This window comes from Lepus europaeus, chromosome 5 (genome assembly GCF_033115175.1).
Source record: "Lepus europaeus isolate LE1 chromosome 5, mLepTim1.pri, whole genome shotgun sequence".
Classification (NCBI taxonomy): domain Eukaryota; kingdom Metazoa; phylum Chordata; class Mammalia; order Lagomorpha; family Leporidae; genus Lepus; species Lepus europaeus.
Window position 1 is genome coordinate 97,315,877 of NC_084831.1, and position 11,967 is coordinate 97,327,843.

Here is an 11,967-nt window from a genome sequence, read left to right on the forward strand (position 1 = left end):
TATATGTTTCTAGCAATTTATCTCTTCTAGGTCAATAAAATCATTGCCATAATTTTCATGGTAGTCTCATAATTTTTATTTTTTGTGAGAACAGTTGTAATGTGTCCACTTCCATTGATACTTTTAAATGTTTGAAACTTCTGTTTTTATGTTGGTCTAGCTAAGAGCTTGTCAATTTTGTTGGTTTTTTAAAAAATTAATGATTTCCTTGAGTTTTTCCTATTATGTATTTGATTTATCTGTGCTCTAATCTTTTTGACTCTCTACTATCTGAGACTTTGTAATTACTTTCTTCATCGTATTTTCAGGTGTAAGTTAAGGTTGTTGATTGGTTATCTTTCTTCTTTATTGATGTAGGTGTTTACCACTGTAAACTTCTTCCACAGAGCTATCTTGCAGCATACACTATAATATGCTGTATATTTGCTTTTATTTGTCTGTAGACCTCCTAAATTCCCTTGTAATTTATCTTTTATATATTGATTAAGAGTACAATGTATAACTTCTTATTTTTGGATTTTTCTATTTTCTATGCACTATTAATTTTTGCTTTCAAACTTTTTATGGTTGTATGCTTTAATCTTCTTAAATTTATTGATTTATTTGTTGGTCTTAATAAATCCTCTATCTTAGAGAATATTCCATTAGTGATTGAGAAGAATAAATATTCTGTTTTTGAATGAAGTATTCTGCTTATATCTGCAAGGACCATTTGTCCTGTAGTGTTGTTCAAGTTATCTGTTTCCTTATTAACCTACTGTCTGGTTGTTCTATACTCCACAGAATGTGCAGTATTGAAATTTCTTTATATTACAGTATTGTTCCCCATTTTTCCTGTCAGTTCTGTTAACATCTGCAAAGCATACTTAGAGAATCTAATACTTATGATCTAAAATAATATAGATACATATGTATTTACATTTGTAATACTTTCTGGTGAATTGACTCTTTTATCATTTCACAATGGTCTTCTTTATTTCTTGTGACGATTTTTGTCTTAAAATATATTTTATCTCATATAAGTATGGCCATGCTTGTTCTCCTTAGAGTGCTGTATGAATAGATTGCACAAGATTTTATGTAAACCATTTCTTCCAAGATCACAGAGATCATTCAGTAATCTATTTTTTTAATAAACTTTTTTTCTCATGTGTTCTAGGTGCTAGGCACTCTCTTTATCATTGTTAATTTATTAAGTCTCATTGCTTAGTATTTTTAAATTTATTTTTCCTTATAATTTGCATGAGAATTCTAAATAGTAACTCTCCTGAAATTATTCCCATGAATAATTTAACTCAACATACTAAGAATAAATACATTTAAATAGTAACCAAATGGTACCATGGTGAGTGTATTGATATTTATCTTTAACACCAGTCTATACAAATCTCTATTAGTACAAAAAGAACATATATGTAAATATTTAACTAATCAGTTATTCATGCATACATATGTATCTACTCAGTCAATACATATTTACTGAGTATAAAACAAACATATTACTAATTTTTAAAAAAGAATTGAATATTTCACCCAATTTCAAAACGTTTATAAACTAGAGAGGTATGTAGGGCGAGGTATGTCATATACAGATATGACAAGAAAACAAATAATGGCCTACAATACATAGAAGTATAAAAAATCTAACCATGTAATAAAAATAAAAACAAAGCAGATGTGTAAGGCTTAAGATAACTATTTGCCTTCTTTCTTGCCATTTATCTATTTAATTTTTAATATTTTTATTAATAAAAGATGAACACATTTCATATAAACAGATTTAAGAATATAGTGATGCTTCCCACCCACGCTCCCTCCTGCCCGAGTTTCCACCCACCTGATGCCTTCCTTTCTCATTCTTTCTTTTAATTTTTACAATGACATACTTTCAGTTTATTTTATAATCGTAAGGTTAACCATCCACTAAGTAAAGAATTCAACAAATAGTAAGAAGAAGAAAAAACACTCTTCCTCAACAGTAAAGACAAGGGCTATAAACAATAATCAAATCTCAAAATGTCAATTTTGCTCAGACACATGATATTTTTGTACTCTATTAGTTACCACAGATCAGGGAAACATGATATTTGTCTTTTGGGGACTTGCTTATTTCACTAAGTATAATGAATGTCCTTATTATCATACATGCCAAGAGAGTAAAAAATATGGATGAACTTCAGTTCAATCAAGCTTTACCTGGGCTAAGATGATATATTAACAATTGTTAAGGGAAAAATCATTGGCTAAACTGTCAAGAAAATGCAGCCTGACCAGTGAAAGGAAACTTTGTCAGCTGGTTTCCAGCAGCAAAATATTCTACCAGACCTACATTTTTCATTTGTTTTACTGTTTCTGAACTTTGATTGCTGTAAGAACTAGAAATATCTTTCATCTCCAGCTGGCAATAAAGCAGTACCCCATTTTCCAAGTTGGATTGCTATAATCCTCCTTAATGAGTCTACCATAGCTCACTCTCCAGAGCCTCCAACTGAATCAGAAAATAATCTTCAGCCAGAGAAGCAGCAGAACACCATGGCCTCTTCCTCCTGATGCAATACTTTTTTTTTACAATAGCTTCTATTTTATTTCTGTTCCAAAAAAGAGGTGTTTTTAACGATTAAATAAAAGATGAACCTTGAAAACTCATGATCCTTGTTTTTTCTCTTACTTGTGAGAATAAAAATATTAACTCTGTTTTCAGAAGAGGAAATGTGAAAGATCCCACAATATTGATCTTGCATAATCAAGAAACAGCCATCATATTTTATAGATTAAATCATGTAATGTGTTCTCTTACTAAACCAATATTTATTGGTCTTAAAAATTAAAATTAGTAATAAATGAATTATTGAATGAAGTAGTAAGTGATTAGCTGAGTTGCGATGTCTGAAATTTTGTAACATCTGCTACTTTTATAACAATTTGCTTAAGAATAAAACCTTTCTTCCATGTTGTAAAGAATATTGTTAATCTTGCATTCCAAACAAGAAAGTTTGATATGAACAACATTTCAAAATAGATTGCAAAAGTCATCTAAATGCATATTTCATGAAAGTCTGGTTAAAATAGATAACGATAGTTTCATTTTATGAAAGAGAAGACAGTGTTTGAATTTGCTTAGATTTTTCAGAATTGAATGACTATTTCCATATAGTTAATGCTAGTAAAAGAAATGAATTCACAGATTAATTGCATAAAATTTTATTTTTCCCTTTATTAAGACACTCAGTATAAGTGACTGCTGTCAAGTTATGCCATTTGTAGAACTCGTAGTATCTAAATGAGTACTCCTGTAATCTGATTCTGTAAATTAAGCCTGGACACACTCAAGTTATTTACTAATGCAAACAAAGCAAGCAAACAATAATACTCCAAACTGACCTTAACCTTACAGGAAATTCACGGGACAAAAATGACACTAACCTGCAGTTGAGACTGGTAAGCTGTCCATCAGCAAGTAAGCTCTCAAAACACCAAATTATTAGTTCATACTCTTTGTTTTGTTTTGTTTTTTCTTTTTTTTTTAATACAGAATAAGCTTTTAATTAGAACAAAAATGGACATGAAAACTATGCAGGCATGTCACTTACGTAGTAACACTAAGAACATGTATAAATTTTAAAGTCACATTTCTTATAATTGTTTTTAACAGCAGTTAGTCACATTGCTTATAATGGCAGATGGTTATAGAAGATGTTGAAGACTGGTTGGTGATTTAGTCTTATCTTGGTTTTCCTTTTCAAATGAGCACAGTGGAAGCAGTTATGATTGCACAGTTTCCAGGTGATACACACGTGCCTATCAATGGAGATGTGCTCTGACATCAACTGTACAAACCAAAGATGAACAGAACTTATTTAACCCTATTGGTGCACAGTTTTAAAAGGCACCCTTGTCAAGTTAAGTACTATAAATGGTTCTTGACAGTCTGTTGTGGACAGGATATATTCAGACCAACCTGTTGGGAGGCTGGGGTGACTTTAGGTAACTATCCAGTTCAGTCTGGTTTACAGTTAAAAATCAGATAGTATTCCAAACCAGTAACACACCAGGTAGCACAGTCGGGGGAATTACAAGTTTATTCATAGATATATTAATAATAACCAAACAATAAAAACATCTATGCTATTTTGAATCAGTATTTAAAATAATTTCCAATTTTTATCATGAGTGATGGTAATTACCTCATAATAAAAAGATTCTATTGATTGTTTTTATTTTGTATGTGCTAAATTTGACTAGCCAGTTTCCTCTGGGTATATAATCACTATTACAAAGCATCCCATCAAATATCCAAGATTCCTGCCTAGTGATTTTTTTTCAAGGAGATACAGTTACTAGCCAGTAAGATGTTAGGTCTCATTCTCATACCCCTATTGTACAATGGTGGACAAGAGGAGAATCTGAAAAGAAAGGAAGGCAAAAAGGTAGAAAGGTACAAAGGTAGGAAGGAAGGAAGGAAGGAAGGAAGGAAGGAAGGAAGGAAGGAAGGAAGGAAGGAGGGAAGGAAGGAAGGAAGGAAGGAAAGAAAGAGGGAAGGAAGGAAGGAAGGAAGGAAGGAAGGAAAGAAGGAAGGAAGGAAGGAAGGAAGGAAGGAAGGAAGGAAGGAAGGAAGGAAAGAGGGAAGGAAGGAAAGAGGGAAGGAAGGAAGGAAGATGAAAAGAAGGGAAGGAGGGAAAAAAAGAAGGAGGAAGGATAAAGAAAAAAGATAAGAAGTAAAACAGGATGTGCCAGAGGATTCCATAACCTATGGGCAAAAATCAAATTAATTCATATCTCAAAAATTCTAGTAATTCATAATCAAAAATTCTATCTAATATGTGATAAAGAAGCAAACTAGGGCCAGAACTGGGATACAGGAAGCTCCACCAATCGGAGACCTCTAATATAGTCTTAACAGTAAGCCATGGCTCCTTCTTATCTCCCTGTGGATCTCTGTGTTTTCCCGTCTGCCTCTTTGTGCGTGTGTCTGAATGTGTGTGAGCACTGTGTCTCCCAGTGTCTGTTTGTCTTTCTGTCAGATAGCTGCAGTAATGATTTCTGCATCACCAACTTCCCCACACAGAAGGTTTTGTGATTTATTTTTTAGTTAGAAGCTCGCATTCCTTGGATCTTTGTGGGAATTCTTTGAGGCCTGGGTAAAGGATGTGTTCTTCCGAGAGGTTACAACACAGACTGTTTCCGCAGGCATAACCTTGCTCATAATAAAGTGGGAACTGCCAAGAAATCAGTTGACTAATCTGTTAAATAGCGCCTTAAATAGGCTTGTATTTAAAGAACCATTAGCATGTTTCTTTGGCATTTGTCCTGCTGGTCAGTGATCCTTATTAAAGATCTGGGATTAGACTTGTTTAATAGTATTTGGAGGTGGGAACAAAAAATATTAGGCAAGGGGAAACTATAGTTGCCAAAAGTCTCTTTCTGATTCTACATGGCATTTGTTGTCTAGCTGAAGACTTCTACACATTGGTTTCATTTTGCAGGACTTTTACAATAGTGTGACTTTTCAAATGGAATAGAACTAATTTCTTTATTACTATTATTATTATTATTGTTTAAAGGCAGAGTTACAGAGAGAGAGAGGGACAGACAGAGAAAGATAACTTCCAATGGCTGGTTCGCACCCCAAACCACTGCAATAGCCAGGGCTGGGCCAGGCCGCAGTCAGGAGCCAGGAGCTTCTTCCAGGTCTCTCACATGGGGAACAAGAGCTCAGGAACTTGGGCCATCTTCTGCTTCTCAGTCACATTAGCAGGGAGCTGAATCTGAAGTAGAGCAGCCAGGACCGGAAAGGGCACCCCCATGGGATGCCAGTACTAGTTGAATAAATATAACAACCGGTATTCCTATCTAGTTTCTAACTTGAATGATAATGATTCAATATTTAAACATTAAATATAATATTCCTGTAGCATTTTTAGAATTTGTTTTAAAAATAGGGGCCGACGCTGTGGTGCAGTGGGTAAACGCCCTGGCCTGAAGCTCCGACATACAATATGGGTGTAGGTTCAAGACCTGGTTGCTCCATTTCCAATCTAGCTCTCTGCTATGGCCTGGGAAAGCAGTAGAAGATGGCTCCAGTCCTTGGGCCCCTGAACCCACGTGGGAGACACAGAAGAAGCTCCTGGTTCCTGGCTTCAGATCAGCGCAACTCCGGCCATTGCGGCCAATTGAGGAGTAAACCAGTGGATGGAAGACCTCTCTTTCTTTCTCTGCCTCTCCTCTGTGTAACTCTTTCAAATAAATAAATCTTTAAAAAATTAATTTATTCCTCTTAGTCCTTAAGCCATATATTTTTTGTTTATTGATTAATATGGTGAAGTGGTTGATTCTTAAAATGTTAAGCCTGGATAGGTGTTGTGGTGTAGCAGATAATGCCACCACCTTTTATACTCATGTGCTATACTACTGTTTGAGTCTTGACTGTTCTGCTTCTGATTTAGCTCCCTGCTAATGTGCCTAGGAAAGCAGAAGATGTCCCAATGCTTAGGCCCCTGTCATGTGGGAGAACCAAATGCCAGTTCAAAGCTCCTTCTTCAACTAGACCCAGCCCTGGCTTTGAGGCCATTTGGAAAGTGAACCAACAGATGGAATCTTTCTCTCTCTCTCTCTCTCTCTCTCTCTGTTTCTCTCCAGCCCCTTGTAATTCTGCCTCTCAAATAAATAAATACATCTTTTAAAAAATTAATAAAAATTATTTTTGACAGGCAGAGTTAGACAGTGAGAGAAAGAGACAAAGAGAAATATCTTCCTTCCATTGGTTCACCCCCCAAAGGGCTGCTACGGTTGGCGCGCTGCGCTGATCCAAAGCCAGGAGCCAGGTGCTTCCTCCTGGTCTCCCATGCAGGTGCAGGGCCCAAGCACTTGGGCCATCCTCCACTGCACTCCTGGGCCACAGCAGAGAGCTGGACTGGAAGAGGAGCAACTGGGACAGAACCAGCGCCCCAGCTGGGACTAGAACCCGGAGTACCAGCACCGCAGGCGGAGGATTAGCCTAGTGAGCAGTGGCACTGGCCAAAAAATAAATAAATAAATAATAAAATATTGAGCCAATATTCCATCATGAGAAAAAATGACTTTTTATTATTTTTCTTTTATTTAGTGTTGAAATTAGTTTGGCAAAATTTTATTTAGGTTTTTATATATATATTCATAAAAGAGATAAATTATATATTTTTATAATATTTATGTCAGGTTTGATTCTGAGATAAAGCTGACTTAGTAAAATTAGGAAATGTTTCTTTCTTACTTTACTTCCTAGGATATTTTGAAGACATTGTTTTGTATATTATTTCAATATTGAAATATTTTACCAGTGATGTCATCTGGGCCTACAGGCTTTTGTTGGGAAATTTATAACTAGTATTTTATTGCTTTGATTGATTTAATCTATCTTTTTTTAAACTTATTTAACAGATAGTTAGACATTGAGAGAGAGAGACAGAGAGAAAGGTCTTCCTTCCGTTGATTCACCCCCCAAATGGCCACAATGGCTGGCGCACCACGCTGATCCGAAGCCAGGAGCCAGGTGCTTCCTCCTGGTCTCCCATGCGGGTACAGGGCCCAAGAACTTGGGCCATCCTCCACTGCCTTCTTGGGCCACAGCAGAGAGCTGGACTGGAAGAGGAGCAACTGGGACTAGAACCCAGTGCCCATATGGGATGCTGGCGCTGCAGGCGGAGGATTAACCAAGTGAGCCATGGTGCAGGCCCTTAATATATCTATTTTTAATAAGCTCCTATTTCATGTCATATTTTGTGGACATTTGTCAATATCACATAGATTTTTTAAGTCCAAAGCTGAAAGATATTCATAGTAGCTGATGTGTTGCAGCAGGTTAAGCTGCTACCTGTGACTCCAATACTGATTTGAGTCCCAACTGATCTGTCCAGATCAAGCTCCATGCTAATGTGCCTGGGAAAGCAGAAGATGAGTTTGGTGCTTGGGCCCATGCCACTCACATGGGAGACCTGGACTGAGTTCCTGGTTCCCACTTCAACCTGGCCAAACCCCAGCTATTGTGGTCATTTTGGGATTGCATCAGTAGATAGATGATCTCCCTCTCTCTATTTCTCTCCCTCTGTATCAGTAACTCTGTAATTTTGCCTTTCAAATAAATATATTTTAAAAAATTAAAAAGATATTAATAACATTCATAACATCTTCTCATGATCTATGTGATCCCAATGGAATTTGCAACAAGGTCAATTTTTCATTCATTTTATTGTCTATCCCTCGTCTTGCCAGAATTTACTAAAAGTATTAATCTTAGGTTAACCGAACATTTGTTAAAGGATATAGTCCAAATGATTTTAGTGTCTTAATATTTATTTTTTAAGGAAGAACTAATACCAATTCTTCTAAAGTATTCCAAACAATTGAATAGGAGAAAACACTTCCAAACTCATTCTGTGAAACCAGCATTACCTTAGTTCCAAAACCTGACAAAGGTAAAACAAGCAAAAATAGAAAACTATAGACCAATAACCCTGATGAAAATAGATGCAAAATTTCTCTGCAAAATACTAGAAAATTAGATCCAACAAAACATCAAAAGATAATTCACCCTGAGCAAATGGGATTTACCCCCAAGGATGCAGAGATGGTTCAACATAAGCAAATCAATAAACATAGTAATAACATCTATGAAGAATGAAGAATAAAAATCATGATTATACCAATAAATAAAAAGAAAATACAACATACATGCATGATAAAAAAATCTTGAACAGATTAGTTATAGAAGGAACATAACCAATACGAGAAAGGCTACATATGACAAGCCCACAGACAATATCATATTGAGAGGGGAAAAACTGGAAGCATTTTTCACTAAGATCTGAAACCAAATGAGGATGTCTACTCTCATCATTCTCATTCAAAATAGCTTTGGACATTTTAACCAAAGTCACTATGGAGAAAAAGAGATAAAAAGTATACAAATAGTAAAAGAGGAAATCAAATTATCTCTGTTTGCAGGTGACACGATTTTATATATGGGGGACCAGAAGAGTCCATCAAGAAACTATTAGAATTGATAGGAGAATTCAGGAAAGTTGCAGGATACAAAAACAACTCACAAAAATTACTAGAATTTTTATATACTGAATAAAGTATAAGAAAAAACTTATAAGAGCAACTCCATTTACAGTAGCTATGAAAATAAATACTTTGAGATAAAATTTAACCAAGAATGAGAAAGAATACTATAGTGAAAATTACAAACACCAATGAACTAGATGGAGATACAAACAAACAGAAAGACCTCCCGTGTTCATGGATTGGAAGAACTAATAGTATCAAAATGTTTATTCTGCCCAAAGCAATATACAGATTGAATACAATCTCATCAAAATGTGAGTGACATTTATAACATAATTAGAAAATACAATCCTAAAATTCATATGGAAACATAAAAGACCTCCAATGGCCGCCATGGCCAGCACTCTGAGGCCTGCGCACCGCGCTGGTCTGAAACCAGGAGCCAGGTGCTTCTCCTTGTCTCCCATGGGGTGCAGGGCCCAAGCACTTGGGCCATCCTCCACTGCACTCCTGGGCCACAGCAGAGAGCTGGCCTGGAAGAGGGGCAACCAGGACAGAATCCAGCGCCCCAACTGGGACTAGAACCAGGGGTGCCAGCGCCGCAGACAGAGGATTAGCCTATTGAGCCACAGCGCCGGCCTACATCCATGATTTCTGAGAAATACCAGATATACATAGATATGTGATGTTTACATATGAAATGAATATGGCAAAAATTGAACAACTGGTAAAAATATCTGCATTCATTGAATTCTTCTTCATATTTTTCATTATTATTTGGAGAAAATTATACAATCCAAGTCTCCTTCTGGATGGCAGGGACCCAACTACTTGAGTTATCATCTGCTGCCTCCCAAAGTACACATTAGCAGGAAGCAGTAATCAGAAGTAAGGTCAGAACTATAAATCAGGCACTCTGATATGGCATGCAGCTGTCCACAGAAGTCTCTTAATCATTGTACCAAATGCTGTTCATAGAGTTCTTGATGAAAGAATTTCTTATTTTAAAGATTTATTTTATTTATTTGAAAGGTAGTTACTGAGAGAGACAGGGAGAGAGAGAGAGAGAGAGAGAGAGAGAGAGAATCTTCCATCCACTGCTTCACTCCCTAAATGGCTACAATGGCCAGGGCTGTGCCGGGCCAAAGCCAGAAGCCAGGAGCTTCTGGGTCTCTCACATGGGTGCAAGGGCCCAGGGACTTGGGTCATCTTCTGCTGCTTTCCCAGGCACATTAGCAGGGAGTGGGATCTGATGTGGAGTAGCTGAAACTCGAACTGACACCCATATGGGACTCTGGCACTGCAGGCCACGGCTTAACCCACTGTGCCGCACTGCTGGCCCAAACAGAATTTCTTAAGAGACTAGCTATAGGATTAAAGTCTTTAGAGATGGATCCACCCCTTCAGATTTCCGTTACTGGAAAAAAATTTAGAGAAAACTATTTTGGTGGAATTACAGTTATTGACCTCAGACAGAAGAAAAGCGTATTTCTTCATATTTGGTAAAAGAAAAGTAGAATTGAAGTCAGGAAATAGAACTGCATGTCTTCCTTTCTAGACTTTGCATAAGCCTCTGAAATGACAATTTATTTGAGTTTCCCACAGTAGAGGCTGATCACAACCTCAGAGGACCTCTTGTGCAGAATTGCATATGATGTCTTAGGGCTCTGCCTTCTTTCAGCTAGCACATCACCTACCTTGGCTAGCAATAACAGCCATAAGTTTGGATTGTTGCCCACAGGAAACCAACAGTCCTGGTATAGCAAGACTGGGAAGACAGTTTGTCTTGCACTGCTGACTACTGACAATTGTAGAAGAGAAACATAAGTGAAAATGTAGCACCCTGAAAATGACTTTAAGTGTGAAGCCATCTGCTTCTTTGTTCTAATTTAACACAAGACCAGTTAGCAAAATATTTTTTTGAATGTTGAAACTGTGTTAGGCAAATACTGAGAATTCATCGATACACAAAAGTGGCACAAATCCATGAATTCATGATGTTAACATTCTGTTGAACTTGCCTTACATAGCTTTATGTAAGATTGTAGCTATCATCCTAAAAAGTTTTACTGAGATGAAATTTCATATACCACATACAATCTACCCATGTGAAGTTAGCAATTTAACAGTTTATAGTGTATTTGTGGAGTTGTGGGAATCATCACAATCTAGTAGAACTTCTTCATTAAACCTAAAAGAAACCATATACCCACTAGAAGGCACTCCTCTTCCCTCTCCATTCTCCTAGCTCAAATAACTAATAACATAATTTATGTCTTTGTAGATTTCCCAGTTTTAGATGTTTCATATCAATTGTATCATCCTTGGTCTTTTGTTCTTTGATGTAATATGTTTTCAAGTTTCATCTATTCTGTAGTGTGGACCAGTCATTCTTTCCTTTTTGAAGTTATCTACTTTGACATTTAAAGTAAGACATTCTAGTTCTTTTTTAGACTTTCTTATACACAATAGAAAATTTCAGTTCTAATCAAGCATGCAAGTTTTAATGAAATCATTTAAGTTCAGAACTAGAAACAATCTGGAGGGTATCCAGTTGCCTTATAGATAAGTAGATAGTGAACTACAACAAGTGGTGTGCTGATTGCTTCATAGCAGAAATAGTATGGGAACCGACTTCCTCATTTTTCTAGCTTGATACTTTCTCACAGGGCTAACTTGTGTACCTTTTGAGAGTCTCTTATTTATCTTTATGATTCTACAACCACATTAAATTGGACAAACTGATTTTAAATCCTTTTATAGACTATTTGATTTTCCTATATGTACAAATCTTTGTTTCTCTTCTATAATTTGAGAAAAGAAATGATACAAATCAAGCAAACAAGATTTTAATTGATCCAAATGTAATGCCACATTTGATACTATTCTTTTAAAAATGATGCAAAAATTTACCCCTAAAATTGT